Consider the following 18995-nt stretch of genomic DNA (forward strand, 5'->3'; position numbering starts at 1 on the left):
ATTTATTGGATGTCTGCCACTGAACAGGAATACACCCAAACGGGTTCACGGAAGAACAAGATTACAGGGCCAGAGTAACGGGATGAAGGTCTTCGTTCGGCCCCTGAGTGTCCACAAACTATTCTCCCATAGAGTGCATCGCAGCTGAGCGTGCTCCTGTCCGCACTTCACACGCACACATGGGAACACAGGAACACAGCAGGAGGCCATTCAGCCCCTCGAGCCTGCTCCGCCATTCAATGAGATCATGACTGATCTGTGACCTAACTTTGGCCCATATCCCTTAATACCATTGGTTAACAAAAATCTATCAATCTCCGATTTAAAATTAACAACTGATCTAGCATCAATTGCCATTTGGGGAAGGGAGTTCCAAGCTGCTACCACCCTTTGTGTGTAGAAGTGTTTCCTAATTTCACTCCTGAAAGGTCTGGCTCTAATTTTTAGGCTATGCCCCCTAGTCCTAGACTCCCCAACCAGCGGAAACAGTTTCTCTCTATCTACCCTATCTGTTCCCCTTAATATCTTGAAATCTTCGATCAGATCACCCCTTAACCGTCTAAATTCCAGAGAATACAACCCTAGTTTGTGTAATCTCACCTCGTATCTTAACCCCCGGACTCCAGGTATCATTCTGGTAAACCTACGCTGCAGTCCCTCCAAGGCTTCCTAATTTGTGGTGCCCAGAACCACTCACAGTACTCCTAACCAGGGCTTTGTACAGCTGCAGCATAACTTCTACCCCCTTGTATTCTAGTCCTTTAGGTAGGTGTGACTGGACGTAAATCTGGTCTGGAGCAGGAACCCAACCGCGGCCATGGCTGAGATCAGCAAACTCCGCACAGACCAAGGGGCCAAAACTGGGACTTTCCTGATTGGCATGCCTGGGTGGTTGTGCTTACCAACACAGCCATCAGGGCGGGCTGCTGAGATCCAGGCAGGACAATGGAGCCAGGATTCCCGCTCCTGATCGTGCTCCAGCGACTTGTGTGACTTGGAAAATATCAGAACGAAAGAACCCCGCAGCAGAGGAGGAGGCCAATCGGCCCAATGTTCCTGTCCCCATTCCATGTCCTAGCAACCCTCTGCACAAAAAACTTCTCCGAACCTCTCCCTGTCTCTATTGGTGATGATCATATTGGTGATGGTCTTCCAGTTACCAATTCACCGACCAGTGGAAATAGTTTTTCATATTTACTTTGCTCGCGCCCCTCATTACCTTCGAACTTCCCTATCAGATCTCCCCTTACTCTCAAATAAAAACGGAAAATGCTGGGAAATACTCAGCAGGTATCTCAGCAAAGAGAGAAACAGAGTTAACGTTATGTGCGCATCCCCCAGGGAACATGCACAGTGGACAGAATGGAGGCCAGCATGAGCTTAGACCTCGAACACTGGTTGTGAGGAACAATTAAGTTAACTAATAAAAACAGAAAATGCTGGAAATACTCAGCAGGTCAGGCAGCATCTGTGGGGAGAGAGAGAGAGAGAGAGAAACAAGAGTTAACATTTCAGGTCGATGACCTTTCATCAGAACTGGAAGAAGTTAGAGATGTGACAGGTTCATAAGCAAAAGTACAGGGGCAGGGAAAAGATGAGGGGGAGGGGGGGAAAGAACAAAATGGAAGGTCTGTGATAGGGTGGAGGGCAGGAGTGATTAAATGATAGAAGGGATGATGGTGCAAGGCAAAAGGGGGTGTAATCTCCATTGTCCTAATGAAAAGTGTTAGATCCGTGGTTCAGTGGATAAATAATTACACGGATGCTGTACATAACAAATAACAGGTCTTTACTGGAGGAGGGTAATCTCTAGACTGGAGTACAGAGGCATGCGCACAGCTTATATACCGGTGTGGTTACTGCCGGTACTACAGTATACAGGAGCTGTAAAAAGTAGTTCTGACTTAAAGCACATACACTACAATTCCTCCCTTTTTAGATTAATAATACACCCTTAATATTCAAATAACAATTACATTTTTACAGGTACATTCAATAACAAAAGTCCATTTATAGATTCAGTCTTTGGGGCGGCTTCCTGACCCTTTCGGGATAGCGCCTTTCCGGAGGTTCTTGTTCTTGGTGCAGAGGCGATTCTGACCCCTTTTCATCGGGTAGTTCATCGGGTTCCACTGCTACTGGGTCTGAAGTAGATACTACCGGTATGTCAGGTTCATCCCCAGGTACTCGAGACATGGGGTTGACGCATTCCTGTGATGTTAAGATCTGATCGACATGGCGTCTCACAATGTTCTCCCCGACATCCACTGTGTACATTAATGGCCCCTGCCTTGTACATATTGTTCCGGGTTGCCACTTCTCTGTTCGATAGTCTCAGGCCAAGACTGGTTGCCCTACATTGAAGCTCCTTGTCGGCTTCTCGTTGATGTGCTGGAATTGTTTGTCCTCAACATTTCTTCGCACATTTGGTCTGAGCAAGTCCAGACAAGATCTCAACCTTCGGTTAAAGAACATCATGGCCGGGGTCTGGTTGGTAACTGCATGTGTCGCGTTTCGGTAGGCTAATAAGAAATTGTCCATCTTATGCTGTAGTGGAATTTCCTCGTCGCACATGGCCTTTATCGCCTTCTTAAAGGTTTGTACGAACCTCTCAGCCAATCCATTGGTGGCTGGATGATACGGGGCGGATGTGTAATGCCTTACCCCATTCCTTTTCATGAATTTTTGGAACTCATCGGACACAAACTGTGGTCCATTATCAGAGCAGATCTGCTCTGGCAACCCGTTTCTGGCAAATATAGTCCGTAGGACTGCAATCGTTTTCTCTGTAGTGGTTGAAGACATCTTTATCACCTCAGGCCACTTTGAATGAGCATCCACTGCTATTAAGAACATTGAGTCCATGAATGGACCAGCGAAATCAATGAGCACCCATTGCCATGGAGAGGAGGGCCACTCCCATGGGTGTAGTGGGGCATGTGGTGGTGCATTTTGGACCTTCTGGCATCCTAAGCAGCTCTTAGTTAGGTCTTCGATTTGTTGATCGATTCCCGGCCACCACACATAAGCCCTAGCTAGGCTTTTCATTTTCACTCCCCCCAGATGACCTTCATGTAGCTCATTTAGCACTCTCTCCCTTAACTTGGGTGGAATCACCACACTGGATCCACACATCACTGTCCCCTGGCATACTGACAGCTGTTCTCTTCTGGATGAGAATGCTGGCAACAATGAGTCGCCATGTGTTGGCCATCCCCTCACCGTCAATTCATATACCCGTGACAGCGTCGGATCATTGCGGGTCTCCTTCTCTATATCCGCATTTGTTACTGGCAATCGTTCAATTATCGACGAATAAAATATCTCGATAGGGTCCACTGCTGGTGCTTCCTCCACAGTAGGCAGTGGCAGGCGCGATAGCCCATCAGCGTTCCCATGCTGTCTCGTGCCTTTATATTCTATTTCATATTGATTCACCCCTAGAAACAGGGACCATCTTTGTAACCGCTGTGCAGTCATTACTGGCATGCCCTTCTTAGGATTAAAGATGGAGACAAGTGTTCACTATGGAGAAAGACGATGCAGACATAGAAATCGGGCAAGGGGACTGTGACATACTTGAACATATTAGCATCGAGAGGGAGGAGGTGCTAGCGGTTTTAGCAGGCCAAAAAGTGGATAAATCCCCAGGCCCGGACGAGATGTATCCCAGGCTGCTGTGGGAGGCAAAGGAGGAGATTGCAGGGGCTCTGACACAAATTTTCAGAACCTCTCTGGCCACAGGGGATGTACCAGAGGACTGGAGAACAGCTAACGTAGTACCATTATTCAAGAAGGGTAGCAGGGATAAACCAGGGAATTACAGGCCAGTGAGTCTAACATCTGTGGTGGGGAAATTATTGGAAAAAATTCTGAGGGACAAAATTAATCTCCACTTGGAGAGGCAAGGATTAATCGGGGATAGTCAGCATGGCTTTGTCAAGGGTAAATCATGTCTGACAAATCTGATTGAATTTTTCGAGGGGGTGACTACGGGGGTGGATGAGGGAAATGCTGTGGATGTGGTTTACATGGACTTCAGTAAAGCTTTTGACAAAGTCCCGCATAGGAGACTGGTCAAGAAGGTAAGAGCCCATGGGATCCAGGGTGCCTTGGCGCGTTGGATCCTAAACTGGCTGAGTGGCAGGAGGCAGAGGGTGATGGTCGAAGGTTGCTTTTGTGACTGGAAGCCTGTGTCCAGTGGGGTACCTCAGGGATCGGTGCTGGGTCCCTTGTTGTTTGTGATCTACATAAATGATTTGGATGAGAATGTAAAAGGTATGATCAGTAAGTTCGCAGATGACACGAAAATTGGTGGGGTGGTAAATTGCGAGGAGGAAAGCCTCAGGCTACAGGACGATATAAACGGGTTGGTCAGATGGGCGGAAAAGTGGCAAATGGAATTTAACCCTGAAAAGTGCGAGGTGATGCATTTTGGACGGACAAATAAGGCAAGGGAATACACAATGAGTGGTAGGACCCTAGGAAGTACAGAGGGTCAGAGGGACCTTGGTGTACATGTACATAGATCCCTGAAGGCAGCGGAGCAGGTAGATAAGGTGGTTTAAAAGGCATATGGGATACTTGCCTTCATTAGCCGAGGCATAGAATATAAGAGCAGGGAGGTTATGATGGAGCTGTACAAAACGCTGGTGAGGCCACAGCTGGAGTATTGTGTGCAGTTCTGGTCGCCTCACTATAGGAAGGATGTGATTGCTTTGGAGAGGGTGCAGAGAAGATTCACCAGGATGTTACCTGGGATGGAGCGCCTCAGCTATGAAGAGAGGCTGGACAGGCTGGGGTTGTTTTCCTTGGAGCAGAGAAGGCTGAGGGGGGACCTGATTGAGGTGTACAAAATGATGAGGGGCATAGATAGGGTAGATAAAGAGGAACTTTTCCCCTTAGTGGGGGGGTCAATAACAAGGGGGCATAGATTCAGGGTAAGGGGCAGGAGATTTAGAGGGGATTTGAGGAGGAACTTTTTCACCCAGAGGGTGGTTGGAATGTGGAATTCAATGCCTGAAAGGGTGGTAGAGGCAGGAACCCTCACAACATTCAAGAAGCATTTGGATGAGCACTTGAAATGCCATTGCATACAAGGCTATGGACCAAATGCTGGAAAATGGGATTAGACTGGACAGGGATGGATGGGCGGTGCAGACACGATGGGCCGAAGGGCCTCTTTCTGTGCTGTAAAACTCTATGACTATGACTCTATGACAAGTGGTTGGTGGTCAGTCAGCAAGGTGAACTTCTGTCCATGCAGATAGTGGTTGAATTTTTTTACTCCCCATACTAGGCTGAGGGCCTCCCTGTCAATCTGGGTGTAGTTGCGCTCGGCTGAGGTTAGTGACCGAGACGCAAAGGCTACTGGCCTCTCCAAACCGTCTGGGAATTTGTGCGACAGCACCGCTCCAATGCCGTAGGGTGATGCATCACATGCCAAACGAATTGGTAGTGCTGGGTTGAAATGGGCCAACACCTCTTTTGATGTGATCAATTCTTTACACTTCTGGAAAGCTCGTCTACGTTCGTCATCCCACTTCCATGGTATCCCTGTTTGCAGTAGGGTGTTCAGTGGGTGCAATACCGTAGACAAATTTGGTAAGAACTTGTGGTAATAGTTTACCAGCCCGAGGAACGACCTCAGTTGTGACACATTTTCCGGTGCTGGAGCCTTGACTACTGCCTCTATCTTGTCAGGGGACTTATGTAACCCCTCTTCATCGATGACGTGGCCACAATACGAGATCTGTTTCTGGAAAAACTCGCACTTGTGGCGATTAGCTCGTAGCCCATATTCCTTTAATCTGGCGAGCACCTTCTCCAAGTTAGCGAGGTGATCACCGTCATTTTCGCCTGTGACCAAGATGTCGTCCAAATAACACTGGGTCCCTGGAATCCCTTGCAGGACCTGATCCATCGCCCTTTGCCAGATAGCCGGAGTTGAGGCTACTCCAAACACCAGCCGGTTGTATTGATAGAGACCTTTATGGGTGTTGATCGTAAGGTAATGTTTCGAAGCTTCTTCTACCTCCATTTGCAAGTACGCCTGGGCTAGATCAATTTTGGTGAAGCATTTACCACCAGATAGCGAGGCGAAAATATCCTCAATTCGTGGAAGCGGATATTGCACCGTGTGAAGGACTGGGTTCACTGTCACCTTAAAATACCCACAGATGCGGACCTTCTTTTGTTCCCCAGGCGTATTACTCAACGACCTCTTCATTACAGGAATGATGGGTGCAGCCCACTCGCTCCAGTCCACTTTGGACAGTACTCCTGAACGTTCCAACCCTTCCAGCTCTGCTTCAACCACTGGTCTGATCGCATAAGGCACTGGTCTGGCCTTCAGAAACTTTGGGCTTGCATTATCCTCTATTTCAATTGTTGCTGTTATTCCTTTTAGTGTTCCTAGTCCCTCCTGGAACACTTCTTTTGCGTCAGTTAGCATTTTTGACAGTCGTCCAGGTGTGACGTCGTCACCCTTTTTGGCCTCCACCTTCAGTGCCTGTATGGAATGCCAATCTAAATGTATCTTCCGGATCCATTCACGTCCTAGCAGTGGTGGTCCTCCATTTGGCAATACATATATATCCATTTTAGGTATTTCCTGACCTTTATATGTCACTTTCACCCTTATTTTTCCTTTGGGGTAGACTTTTTGCCCCGTATACGTCTTCAAGACAATCTCTGTAGCTTTCAAGGGTATGTGTGAAAATAGCCGCTTGTAGTTTCTTTGATTTATGACTGTTAGAGCTGACCCTGTGTCCAATTCCATTTCCACTTGGACTCCATCTATCTTGAGTGTAACCCAGATAGTCTGGTGATCCTCCATTTCGGTTACATCATGTAGTTTCAGACAACCCAGCTCCTTGCTTCCGGAGTCTGTGTCACTTTTCTGTTCATCTGAACCACTGTCCATCACCTGGTGTACCTTTTTGTACTTCTCCTGTGGAGATTTCTTACTGTTGGTTTTCTTCCCAGACCTGCAGACTCTTGCTATGTGTCCTGCTTTCCCACACTGTCTGCACACTTGGTCCTTGAACCAACAATCTTTCTGGTCATGTGTTGTTCTGCCGCAGCGATAGCACTTCCCTGTTCCATAGGTCATTTCGTTGGTGCCATATTCTTGCGGTCTCCGTTGTATCTCTGCAGCGCCCTTTGCGGCTGCTTCGTGTGATACTGCCATACTGAAAGCTTTGTCCAGCGTAAGGTCCTTTTCTGATAGAAGCCGTTTCTGGGTTCCTTCACTTTGTAGCCCACACACAAACTTGTCCCTTAACGTGTCTGCTAGTCCCGCTCCAAACTGGCAGTATTTCGATAGCTTGCGCAGTTCCGTTAGGTACTCAGCATTGCTTTCGTCTTTGTGTTGGTTCCTTTTATGGAACTTAAATCGTTCTGCTATCAGCAGCGGTGTGGGGTTTAAGTGGTCCTGTAGGATTTCTACTATGCTTTCAAAATTCTTGTTTACCGGCTTCTCTGGGGTTATTAGATTTCGCAGTAACCCATAAGTTTTTGCACCCATGGAATTTAACAGAACCAGTGCTTTATTAGCATCTGGCACTTCATTCGCCCTGCAGTACACCTCAATATGTTCCACATATGTCGCCCAATCTTCGACTTCATTGTCGAACGTAGAGATACTGCCACTCTTCGGCATCCTTGGTTGTGCATTAACTATCACCAATGGCGCCACCCGCGCTTCCCCTTCTTCTCCGCTGGCACAAAATGGCGTCTCCCGCGCTTTCCTTCCTTCCCGCGCTCGCCCGTCTTCTCCGCTGCGGCTTCGCAAAATGGCGTCTCCCGCGCTCTTCCTTCTTCTCCGCAGCTCAATGGCGCCTCCCGCGCTCTCCCTGCTTCTCCGCGGCTCAATAGCATCTCCCGCGCTCTCCCTGCTCAGCCCGTGATCCCTGGCTGTGCTCTGCGCGTTCTTCTCTTGATATTTGTCGATGCCGCTCAGTCTAGAACCCGGCTGTTTCTTACCCTCTCTCTCTCCGGTTTTGCAGTATTTTTCCTCGACACCGCTCGGTGATCAACCCCCGGCTGCGCCTTGCTCTCTTCACCCTTTTTCTTACCCCGTCGATGCTGCCCGGCTCTCTCTCTCTGCCGTCGGTCGGCTCCAGCCGCCGCTGCTCGGGAAGGGTCTGCTCTGGACCTGTCGTCGGTCTCTTACTGCTCGTTGTGGCTGGGGAACCAAGCCCGGCTCTCCACAACCTCCCCAGTGAAGTTGGATCTCTGCCTGACTGCTGGGCGGTTGCTCGCGGTCGACGCCCGTGTTGCTGGACTCGACTATTTTTTTGTTTTGTTTGTTGTTTGTTTAATGTTGCAGGTAGATTCGCATCAACACTCGTCGCCACTGTTAGATCCGTGGTTCAGTGGATAAATAATTACACGGATGCTGTACATAACAAATAACAGGTCTTTACTGGAGGAGGGCAATCTCTAGACTGGAGTACAGAGGCATGCGCACAGCTTATATACCGGTGTGGTTACTGCCGGTACTACAGTGTACAGGAGCTGTAAAAAGTAGTTCTGACTTAAAGCACATACACTACAAAAAGAGACCCATTTTTCCCCCCCAAGTGCCTCCTCAATAACTAACGCCTCTCATCCCTGGTGTCATCTCAGTGAATCTTGTCTGTACTCTTCCCATGACCTGAACCTCCTTCCCTCAGTACCGGCACTGGAAGTGTCAGCCTGGATTATGAGCCTGGAGTGGGACTCGCACTTTTGACTCAGAAGAGACTGAGCCAAGGCTGACAAGCGATCGTAATCTAGTTTGACAAGTTAGAAATCTCGCTCTTCAACAAAGAGAAGTCGGTGAGTGCAATGCGCAAGACATCTGCTGTGACGTTCCCGTCACCCCATGAACAGAATAACCTCGCAGTCCGATCAATTCGCAGTGTGGGCTCGGGTTGCCAACTCTGGCTGGACGTATTGCTGGAGGTTTCATCACATGACTTGCCATCTGGACCTGCCATTGGTCCATCCTCTGGGTGCACGGTCTATTGGAAAGGGGGCGGACTCTTCGTTACACAATTGGGTTAATCTCGACCGTCGGTCAAACAGCCTTCATTTCCCGTCTCCAATACTTTTATAACTATTATTAAATGAAAAAGTGTTCAAAGAAAATGAAAAGAACAGTTTTATTTAACGCTCACGATGGTTTTTGTCCCCCGGGGTGTTGCTGGCTGCCGTGCTTGGGAGATTAATCTTCAATTCCTGGAGACTCCAGGCCAATCCTGGAGGGTTGGCGACCCCAAGACGTGAGTAAGCTCCTTTCCCTTCACTCTGCTGGAGCAAGCAGTCTTTCCCTGACAGCAGGTTTGTGGACTAATAGAAACATAGAAACATAGAAGATAGGAGCAGGAGTAGGCCATTCGGCCCCTTGAGCCCGCTCCGCCATTCAATGAGATCATGGCTGATCATCCAAATTCAGTACCCTGTCCCTGCCTTCTCCCCATATCCCTTGATCCCTTTAGCCTTAAGAAATATATCTAACTCCTTCATGAATATACTTAATGAATTGGCCTCTACTGCCTTCTGTGGTAGAGAATTCCACAGGTTCACCACTCTCTGGGTGAAGAAATTCCTCCTCATCTCTGTCCTAAATGGCCTACCCCTTATCCTTAGACTGTGACCCCTGGTTCTGGACTCCCCCACCATCAAGAACATCCTCCCTGCATCTAGTCTGTCCAGTCCTGTCAGAATTTTATAAGTTTCAATGAGGTCCCCTCTCATTCTTCTAAACTCCAGCGAGTATAAGCCCAATCGACCCAATCTCTCCTTATACGTCATTCCTGCCATCCCAGGTATCAGTCTGGTGAATCTTCGCTGAACTCCTTCCATGGCAAGAACATCCTTCCTCAGATAAGCGACCAAAACTGCACACAATACTCAAGGTGTGGTCTCACCAAGGCCCTGTACAACTGCAGCAAGACATTCTTGTTCCTGTACTCAAACCCTCTCGCTACAAAGGCCAACATACCATTTGCCTTCTTAACCACCTGCTGCACCTGCATGTTTACCTTCAGCGACTGGTGCACAAGGACGCCCAGGTCTCGTTGCACTTCCCCTTCTCCCAATCTATTGCCATTCAGATAATAACCTCCGTGGGTTACACTTAGCTCCCTGTGGTAATATCTGTGGGACTGTGACGATCTCCCTAAGGTGCGCAAGTGCACAGCCGCATGTCGATTGGGAGGTCCCGCGTCGGCCGCTCACCGGCTGTTGTCGCTGGAAAAGATAGAGCGGCATGCGCGGCCACAGCAGCACATCCAAAGGGACCGCGCACAAAGAAAATGAGAGAGGACATTGCATGGGAGTGCAGCCTAGGGGTTGCCAACTCTCCAGGATTGCCCCTGGAGGATCCAGGAATTAAAGGTTCATCTCCAAGGCATTTCTGCCAGTAACCAGGGAGCACAAAGGCATTAAAAAAAATAATGATGCGTGTTTTCTCATTGTTGTTTATTAGTTACAAAATTATTGGAGAAGGTTGAAAAAATAAGGCTGTTTCACCGGGTGGGATGTTTGGAGGTGGGACTCGTGTGATGAAATCTCCAGGAATACATCCAACCCGAGTTGGCAACCCTAGTACAGCCCATAAAGAATGCCTTGCCGAGGCTCAGTTCCTGAACAGGTCCTGCAGAACCAAACAAAAACATAAAGATTTGCATTTCTATAGCGCCTTGCACCACCTCAGGATGTCCCAAAGCGCTTTACAGCCAATTAAGCACTTTTTTGAAGTGTAGTCACTGTTGTAATGTAGGAAATGCGGCAGCCAATTTGCGCACAGCAAGCTCCCACAAACTGCCTCGTTGCGTACTCCTCACAGCTTACTTTCCCACCTAACTTTGTATCATCAGCAAACTTAGATGAGGGGGATTGAGTATAATGTATCCAAGTCATTGATATAGATTGTAAATAACTGAGCCCCAAGTACTGATCCTTGCAGCACTCCACTAGTTACAGCCTGCCATCCTGAAAATGACATGTGTATTCCTACACTGTTTTCTGTCCGTTATCCAATCCTCAATCCATGCTAATATATTACCCCAATCGCACAAGCCTTAATCTTGTGTAACAACTCTTGTGTGGTACCTTATCGAATGCCTTCTGAAAATCCAAATATACTACATCCACTGGTTCCCCCTTATGCACCCTGCTAAGTTAAACCCTCAAAAAACTCTAATAGATTTGTCAAACACGATTTTCCTTTCATAAAACCACGTTGGCTTTGCCTAATCATATTGTGATTTTCCCAAGTGCCCTGTTAACAAGTCCTTAATAATGGATTCTAGCATTTTCCCTACTACTGATGTCAGGCTAACTGGTCTATAGTTCCCTGTTTTCTCTCTCCCTCCTTTCTCTCTCTCTCCTTTCTTGAACAGTGGGGTTACATTGACTACCTTCCAATTCATGGGGGCCATTCTAGAATCTAGAGAATTCTGGAAGATCAAAACCAATGCATCCACTATCTCTGTAGCCACCTCTTTTAGAACCCTTGGATGGAGGCCATCAGGTCCTGGGGATTTGGTGGCTTTTAGTCCCATTAATTTCTCCAGTTCATTTTCTTTACTAATATTAATTACTTTAAGTTCCTCACTCTCATTAGACCCTTGGTTCCTCACACTTTCTGGTATGTATAATAATCAACTTTATTGTCATTGTTAGTGCACAAGTGCAGTACAACGAAATGTAGGCTTGCGGCTCCCGAGAGTGTACATTTAGATTAAGACATTTAAACATTCAACATTCATTTGGCTTGTAATACATTAACATAAACATAACCCTAATAAAGTGCATTGGCAGATGTGCAGGCTTTAGAGTTTATTTGTGGAGTTCAGTAGGATGACAGCCCTGGGAAAGAAGCTGTTCCTAAATCTGGTCGTACGGGTCCGAATGCATCTGTAGCGTCTCCCAGATGGCAGGATGGCGAACAGACTGTGGCTGGGGTGGGGAGGGTCTTTGATGATGGACCGTGACTTCCGTAAACAGCGTTTCTGGTATATGTGCTCTATGGTCGGTAGCCGGGTGCCGGTAATGCGTTGGGCAGTTTTGACTACCCGCTGCAGGGCTTTCCGGTCATAGTAGCTACAGCTGCCATACCATACTGTGATACAGTTCGTCAGGATGCTCTCTATTGTGCAGCGGTAAAAGTTAGAGAGGATCAGGGGTGACAGGTTACATCTCTTCAGCCTCCTTAGGAAATATAGGCGCTGCTGTGTCTTCTACTGTGAAGACAGATACAAAATATATTTTTAACATCTGTGCCATTTCCTTATTCCTCATTATAATTTCTCCTGTCACAGCCTCTAAGGGTCCCACTTTTACTTTCACTAATCTCTTCGTTTGTACATACTTGTAAGAGCTCTAACTATCTGTTTTTATATTTCTAACTGGTTTACTCTCATATTCTATTTTCTCCCTCTTTATCTATCTCTTGGTCATCCTTTGCTGATTTTTAAAACTCTCCCAATCCTCAGGCTTACTACTCTTTTTGGCAACATTGTAAGCCTCTTCTTTTAATCGAATACTATCCTAAACTTCTCCAATTAGCCATGATTGTACCACTTTTCCAGTGGAGTTAATACTGGGCCAGAAATTCGGGTCGGAGGCTTCCCGCGGGTGCAAGCCCTCGACCTGCACTTAACTAGCGCGCCGGCCGCTGTGCTTTGGGCCCCTGTGGAATTCCGATCCTGGGCCTGCTCCAACTGCCGGCGCGCAGTGCTTGCGTATCCCAGGGGCGCAGTTTGTTCGAAGCGTCCCCTGGGATCACGTGGGCCATGGGGAGCCAATCGTAGCAGGTAATCTCTATTCATAGATTTGACAGGAAGACCTGTCAAATCTATGAATAGAGTTCGGCCCCAAAACATTACTAAAAGTTCAAATAATTTTTTTTTAATCACATTTTTAAAATAACTATAAATTACATAAAATAACTATTTTAAACTATTTAAATTTTTGAAAAAATTAATTACAGTGTTTAACAGGGCTAAAAATAAACGTACCTTTCTTTAAAGTATTTAAAAATAATCAACCTGTGGAAAAAATGTTTTAATTTTACTTAATTCACCACTTACCTTGTTAAAAGCAGGCCTTGCGACTGCTTTTTAAAAGCGCAGCTCCTGGAGACTTACCCTCCTGGAGAAACCTGTAAAATAAACGGAAGTTCCAGGCGTACGCGCTGCCTCTCCGGCGCACGCGTTCGACCTGTGAACCCCTTCCTTTAAGGGAACGGAAGTTCCGGTTTCCCGTACATGCGCAGTGCATGCATGAAACCAGCACTTTCGTTGGGCCTACGCATGAGTACCCAGCGCGTACTCACCCGTGGGGACCTGAAGTTCTGATTATTCCTCAAGGGAATGTATATTCGTTGAGAATGATGAAATATTTCTTTAAATGTTTGCCATTGCTTATCTACTGACATATCTTTTAATCTAATTTCTCAATCTACCTTAGCCATCTCAGCCCTCATACCTCCTTACGTGAACCAACCACTCACCTCATTGGTCGCTTGATAGAAGATGGTGCTGATGTCACCCTATTGTGACACATCCGCCGCAAATGTCACGGGGATGACATATTTGTAGTGAGCGTTAATGTCAAGAATCAAAGATATTCCATATATAGCTGATATTATTTCAGGATCTGACTGTTCAGATATACTGTAGTCAGTGAAGTGACAGCAATGGCAGTAGCTGGGAGGCGGAGAGATGCTAAATATAGAGTGTCACTGGGAGCAAGGGTTTCATTGTTCTTTCACAGACACTGCAGTTGCAAGTCAATTATATGTAGAACAGCTGCTGTCAAATACATACAGCAACTTGCATTTATATAGCGCCTTTAAGGTAGTAAAACGTCCCAAGGTGCTTCACGGGAGCGAATATCAAACAAAAACTGACACTGAGCCACATAAGGAGATATTAGGACAGATGACCAAAAGCTTGGTCAAAGAGGTAGGCTTTAAAGGAGCGTCTTAAAGGAGGAGAGAGATATAGAGAGGTGGAAAGGTTTCGGGTGGGGGATTGCACCCAGGCAGCTGAAGGCAGGGTCGCCCATGGTGGAACGATTAAAATCAGGGATGTGCAAGAGGACAGAATTGGAGGAGCGCAGAGATCTCGGAGGGTTGCAGGGGCTGGAGGATGTTACAGAGCTAGGGAAAGGGGCGAGGCCATGGAGGGATTGGAAAACAAGGATGAGAATTTTAAAATTGAGGCTGTTCCCGGACCGGTAGCCAATTAGGTCAGCCAGCACAGGGGGTGATGGGTGAACGGGACTCGGTGCGAGTTAAAATACGGGCAGCAGAGTTTTGGATGAGCTCAAGTTTGGAGGTTTGGTGGGAGTGGGGTGGGGGGAAGATCCAGATAACCTTGTTGAAGTTTTCCAAAGGGGTTTGAGAAATCCGAAGCCTATTAAATTGGTTGACGTCAGTAACCAGTGGCACAAAGTCAAGCTGAGCGGTGACAAAGGCAACAGCTTAGATTGTACGGCGGGCAGTGAGTCTGTGGAAAAGGCTGCCCAGTGGAGATGCAAAATGAGACAAATTCTTGAGGGATCTGCATGGTCTTTTGGTTTCTGGAAACAATTGAGGGGTGGAAGTGTGAGAAGGACGGACTACCATTGACTTCAATGGAAATAAAAATCAGGGGAAGATGTAAAACAAGCTGCGGACTCGCCAATCACCAGTTTTACACTTCCGCCCAAAGTCAAGATCTACCCCTTCCTGTCAACTTCTTTCTTTGTAAATTCCTAAGTCCGCATTTAAAATGGCAACTGCCACGTAAACTTGTCGCACTGTAGTTACACCCCGATCACCTTAGTCCAATTACCCACACCCCCATCCCTCTAATGGCACTTCCCCAGACCACTACACTACAGGATATTGTCTAGTATTACATAATATTTAATTGTTCATATAGGTTCTTGATGGGGAATGAAGATGGGTTGGATAACTGCATGTGGTGGGGCAACATAACTGAGCTTGATCATGCCCATACACCCAGCAGGAGTCATTAGATAGTGATCGGATGTTGGAGCCCTCGCAGATACTTCCTCCTCCCTGTGTCAGCCATGGCTCAGTGGGTAGCACTCTCACCTGAGTCAGAAGGTTGTGGGTTCAAGTCCCACTCCAGAAACTTGAGCACAAAATCTAGGCCGACACTCCATTGCAGTGCTGAGGAAGTGCTGCACTTTCGGAGGTGCCATCTTTCGGATGTAAAAGATCCCACGGCACTATTCAGAAGAAGAGCAGGGGCGATCTCCCTGGTATCCTGGGGCCAATATTTATCCCTCAATCAACATAACAAAAACAGATTACCTGGTCATTATCACATTGCTGTTTGTGGGAGCTTGCTGTGTGCAAATTGGCTGCCGCATTTCCCACATTACAACAGTGGCTCCACTTCAAAAATACTTCATTAGCTGTAAAGCGCTTTGAGACGTCCGGTGGTCGCTACATAAAAGCAAGTCTTTCTTTATAAACTATGGGCATAATTCCAGTCTAAACCTATTACTTCAATTTGTGCTTTCAGTATATCCCGTGGGTGTAGATTAACCTATGATGTTGATTAAGGAATGTAAAATACACTCAAAAATATTCAGAGATGTGAAAATTATTGACATTCTACCCTTCACAAAAAGTGCCTTCTGCCAATACCACAGGGCCTTGAGTCACTCACTCTACAATGTTACATGAGAGGGCCAGCTGGGCCTTTAAACCAAGCTGATGTGGAATTATTTGTTCAGCCAAGATAGTATTACCAGTTATTGATGAAAATAAAAACCCTTTAAATAGTTGGAGCCATGGGATCATGACTCTCGTTCACTCTGCTGGATAATGGGTTCAGTGGGATAGAATGGGAGCTGTGCTACCTGCTATCATTAGCTCTGCCTCACTGTAGATTGGGTCTTACAAATATCAGGCTGAGTTTCTGTGCGATTGCGCTGGTTGTTTTTTTTTAAAAAGCGCAATTCGTCTGAAATTATGTCCAGTGCAAATCGAGTTTCCGTGATCTTTTGCACTAGTTTAAAAAAAGTCACACACTTGAAGCCGGCCCCGCCCACAAAACTGGCCCCCAGATCGAATGAATCACCATGGCGAATTTCCGCCATTTGTGGCCTTCGAGGAGGTTCTTAAAATTAAGCTGGTTTATTTTAGGTGCAAGGACACTAATAGGCAGGTTTTAAAAGCTTTTGAATTTGTTTTAATTTACTAAGAAACGAACTACTGTACACCATTGTAACTAGTAAATGGTCCGGTATAGCTTTTATTTTAAAAAGACATTTTCAGTTATTTAAAATCAGGTTACTCACAAGTGGTGGAACTAGAAACACTGATTAAAAATGCATATTTTTTGTGATAAGCCCATTTTCAGCTGTATTAATAAAACTGCACCAGGTGACCAATCTTAAGGAAGATCTTTCAAGCGATAATTTTTTTAATTGCGTTCTGAAACGTTGCCCGACAGCACTGGTTCATGGCAGAGATTGAGTTCAGTGATATGCAAATGAGTTTGAGCAGAACCTTGAAGAAAAAAAACACTTTTCAAAACTAGCGCAATTTGCCCGGATCGCCGATTGCACCCAAAGTGGAAGCTCCTGCCCCAACATCTTTACTCCTCAACCACAATAGGTCACTGCTGGGTATTGGCTGCAGACGCCATTGAAAAACAAGAGCTGGACCCATGTCTGGCTCAGTTCTCTGTTACTATCATATTCCTCTTGTATTGGGTCTCCGTTACAATCAGTGCCCCTCTTGTATTGGGTCTCCGTTACAATCAGTGCCCCTCTTGTATTGGGTCTCCGTTACAATCAGTGCCCCTCTTGTATTGGGTCTCCGTTACAATCAGTGCCCCTCTTGTATTGGGTCTCCGTTACAATCAGTGCCCCTCTTGTATTGGGTCTCCGTTACAATCAGTGCCCCTCTTTTATTGGGTCTCCGTTACAATCAGTGCCCCTCTTGTATTGGGTCTCCGTTACAATCAGTGCCCCTCTTGTATTGGGTCTCCGTTACAATCAGTGCCCCTCTTGTATTGGGTCTCCGTTACAATCAGTGCCCCTCTTGTATTGGGTCTCCGTTACAATCAGTGCCCCTCTTGTATTGGGTCTCCGTTACAATCAGTGCCCCTCTTGTATTGGGTCTCCGTTACAATCAGTGCCCCTCTTGTATTGGGTCTCCGTTACAATCAGTGCCCCTCTTGTATTGGGTCTCCGTTACAATCAGTGCCCCTCTTGTATTGGGTCTCCGTTACAATCAGTGCCCCTCTTGTATTGGGTCTCCGTTACAATCAGTGCCCCTCTTGTATTGGGTCTCCGTTACAATCAGTGCCCCTCTTGTATTGGGTCTCCGTTACAATCAGTGCCCCTCTTGTATTGGGTCTCCGTTACAATCAGTGCCCCTCTTGTATTGGGTCTCCGTTACAATCAGTGCCCCTCTTGTATTGGGTCTCCGTTACAATCAGTGCCCCTCTTGTATTGGGTCTCCGTTACAATCAGTGCCCCTCTTGTATTGGGTCTCCGTTACAATCAGTGCCCCTCTTGTATTGGGTCTCCGTTACAATCAGTGCCCCTCTTGTATTGGGTCTCCGTTACAATCAGTGCCCCTCTTGTATTGGGTCTCCGTTACAATCAGTGCCCCTCTTGTATTGGGTCTCCGTTACAATCAGTGCCCCTCTTGTATTGGGTCTCCGTTACAATCAGTGCCCCTCTTGTATTGGGTCTCTGTTACAATCAGTGCCCCTCTTGTATTGGGTCTCTGTTACAATCAGTGCCCCTCTTGTATTGGGTCTCTGTTACAATCAGTGCCCCTCTTGTATTGGGTCTCTGTTACAATCAGTGCCCCTCTTGTATTGGGTCTCTGTTACAATCAGTGCCCCTCTTGTATTGGGTCTCTGTTACAATCAGTGCCCCTCTTGTATTGGGTCTCTGTTACAATCAGTGCCCCTCTTGTATTGGGTCTCTGTTACAATCAGTGCCCCTCTTGTATTGGGTCTCTGTTACAATCAGTGCCCCTCTTGTATTGGGTCTCTGTTACAATCAGTGCCCCTCTTGTATTGGGTCTCTGTTACAATCAGTGCCCCTCTTGTATTGGGTCTCTGTTACAATCAGTGCCCCTCTTGTATTGGGTCTCCGTTACAATCAGTGCCCCTCTTGTATTGGGTCTCTGTTACAATCAGTGCCCCTCTTGTATTGGGTCTCCGTTACAATCAGTGCCCCTCTTGTATTGGGTCTCCGTTACAATCAGTGCCCCTCTTGTATTAGGTCTCTGTTACAATCAGTGCCCCTCTTGTATTGGGTCTCCGTTACAATCAGTGCCCCTCTTGTATTGGGTCTCCGTTACAATCAGTGCCCCTCTTGTATTGGGTCTCCGTTACAATCAGTGCCCCTCTTGTATTGGGTCACCGTTACAATCAGTGCCCCTCTTGTATTAGGTCTCCGTTACAATCAGTGCCCCTCTTGTATTGGGTCTCCGTTACAATCAGTGCCCCTCTTGCATTGGGTCTCTGTTACAATCAGTGCCCCTCTTGTATTGGGTCTCTGTTACAATCAGTGCCCCTCTTGTATTGGGTCTCCGTTACAATCAGTGCCCCTCTTGTATTGGGTCTCTGTTACAATCAGTGCCCCTCTTGTATTGGGTCTCCGTTACAATCAGTGCCCCTCTTGTACTGGGTCTCTGTTACAATCAGTGCCCCCTCTTGTACTGGGTCTCTGTTACAATCAGTGCCCCTCTTGTATTGGGTCTCTGTTACAATCAGTGCCCCTCTTGTATTGGGTCTCCATTACAATCAGTGCCCCTCTTGTATTGGGTCTCCGTTACAATCGGTGCCCCTCTTGTATTGCATCTGCATCATAACCATGTTCAGTTTTCCCCTTAGAGCAATGAAAATGGTTTAGTGTCAATATAGTCTGTTGTTTAGCAATGAGAAAAGCAAAATGAGCAGTGCAGGCTTCACTTATAATTGCTCTGGGACAAAGAAAATAGTTAGAAACTA

Source organism: Somniosus microcephalus, chromosome 13 (assembly GCF_052327205.1).
Source record: "Somniosus microcephalus isolate GS21.2 chromosome 13, FLI_Smic_1.0, whole genome shotgun sequence".
NCBI lineage: Eukaryota > Metazoa > Chordata > Chondrichthyes > Squaliformes > Somniosidae > Somniosus > Somniosus microcephalus.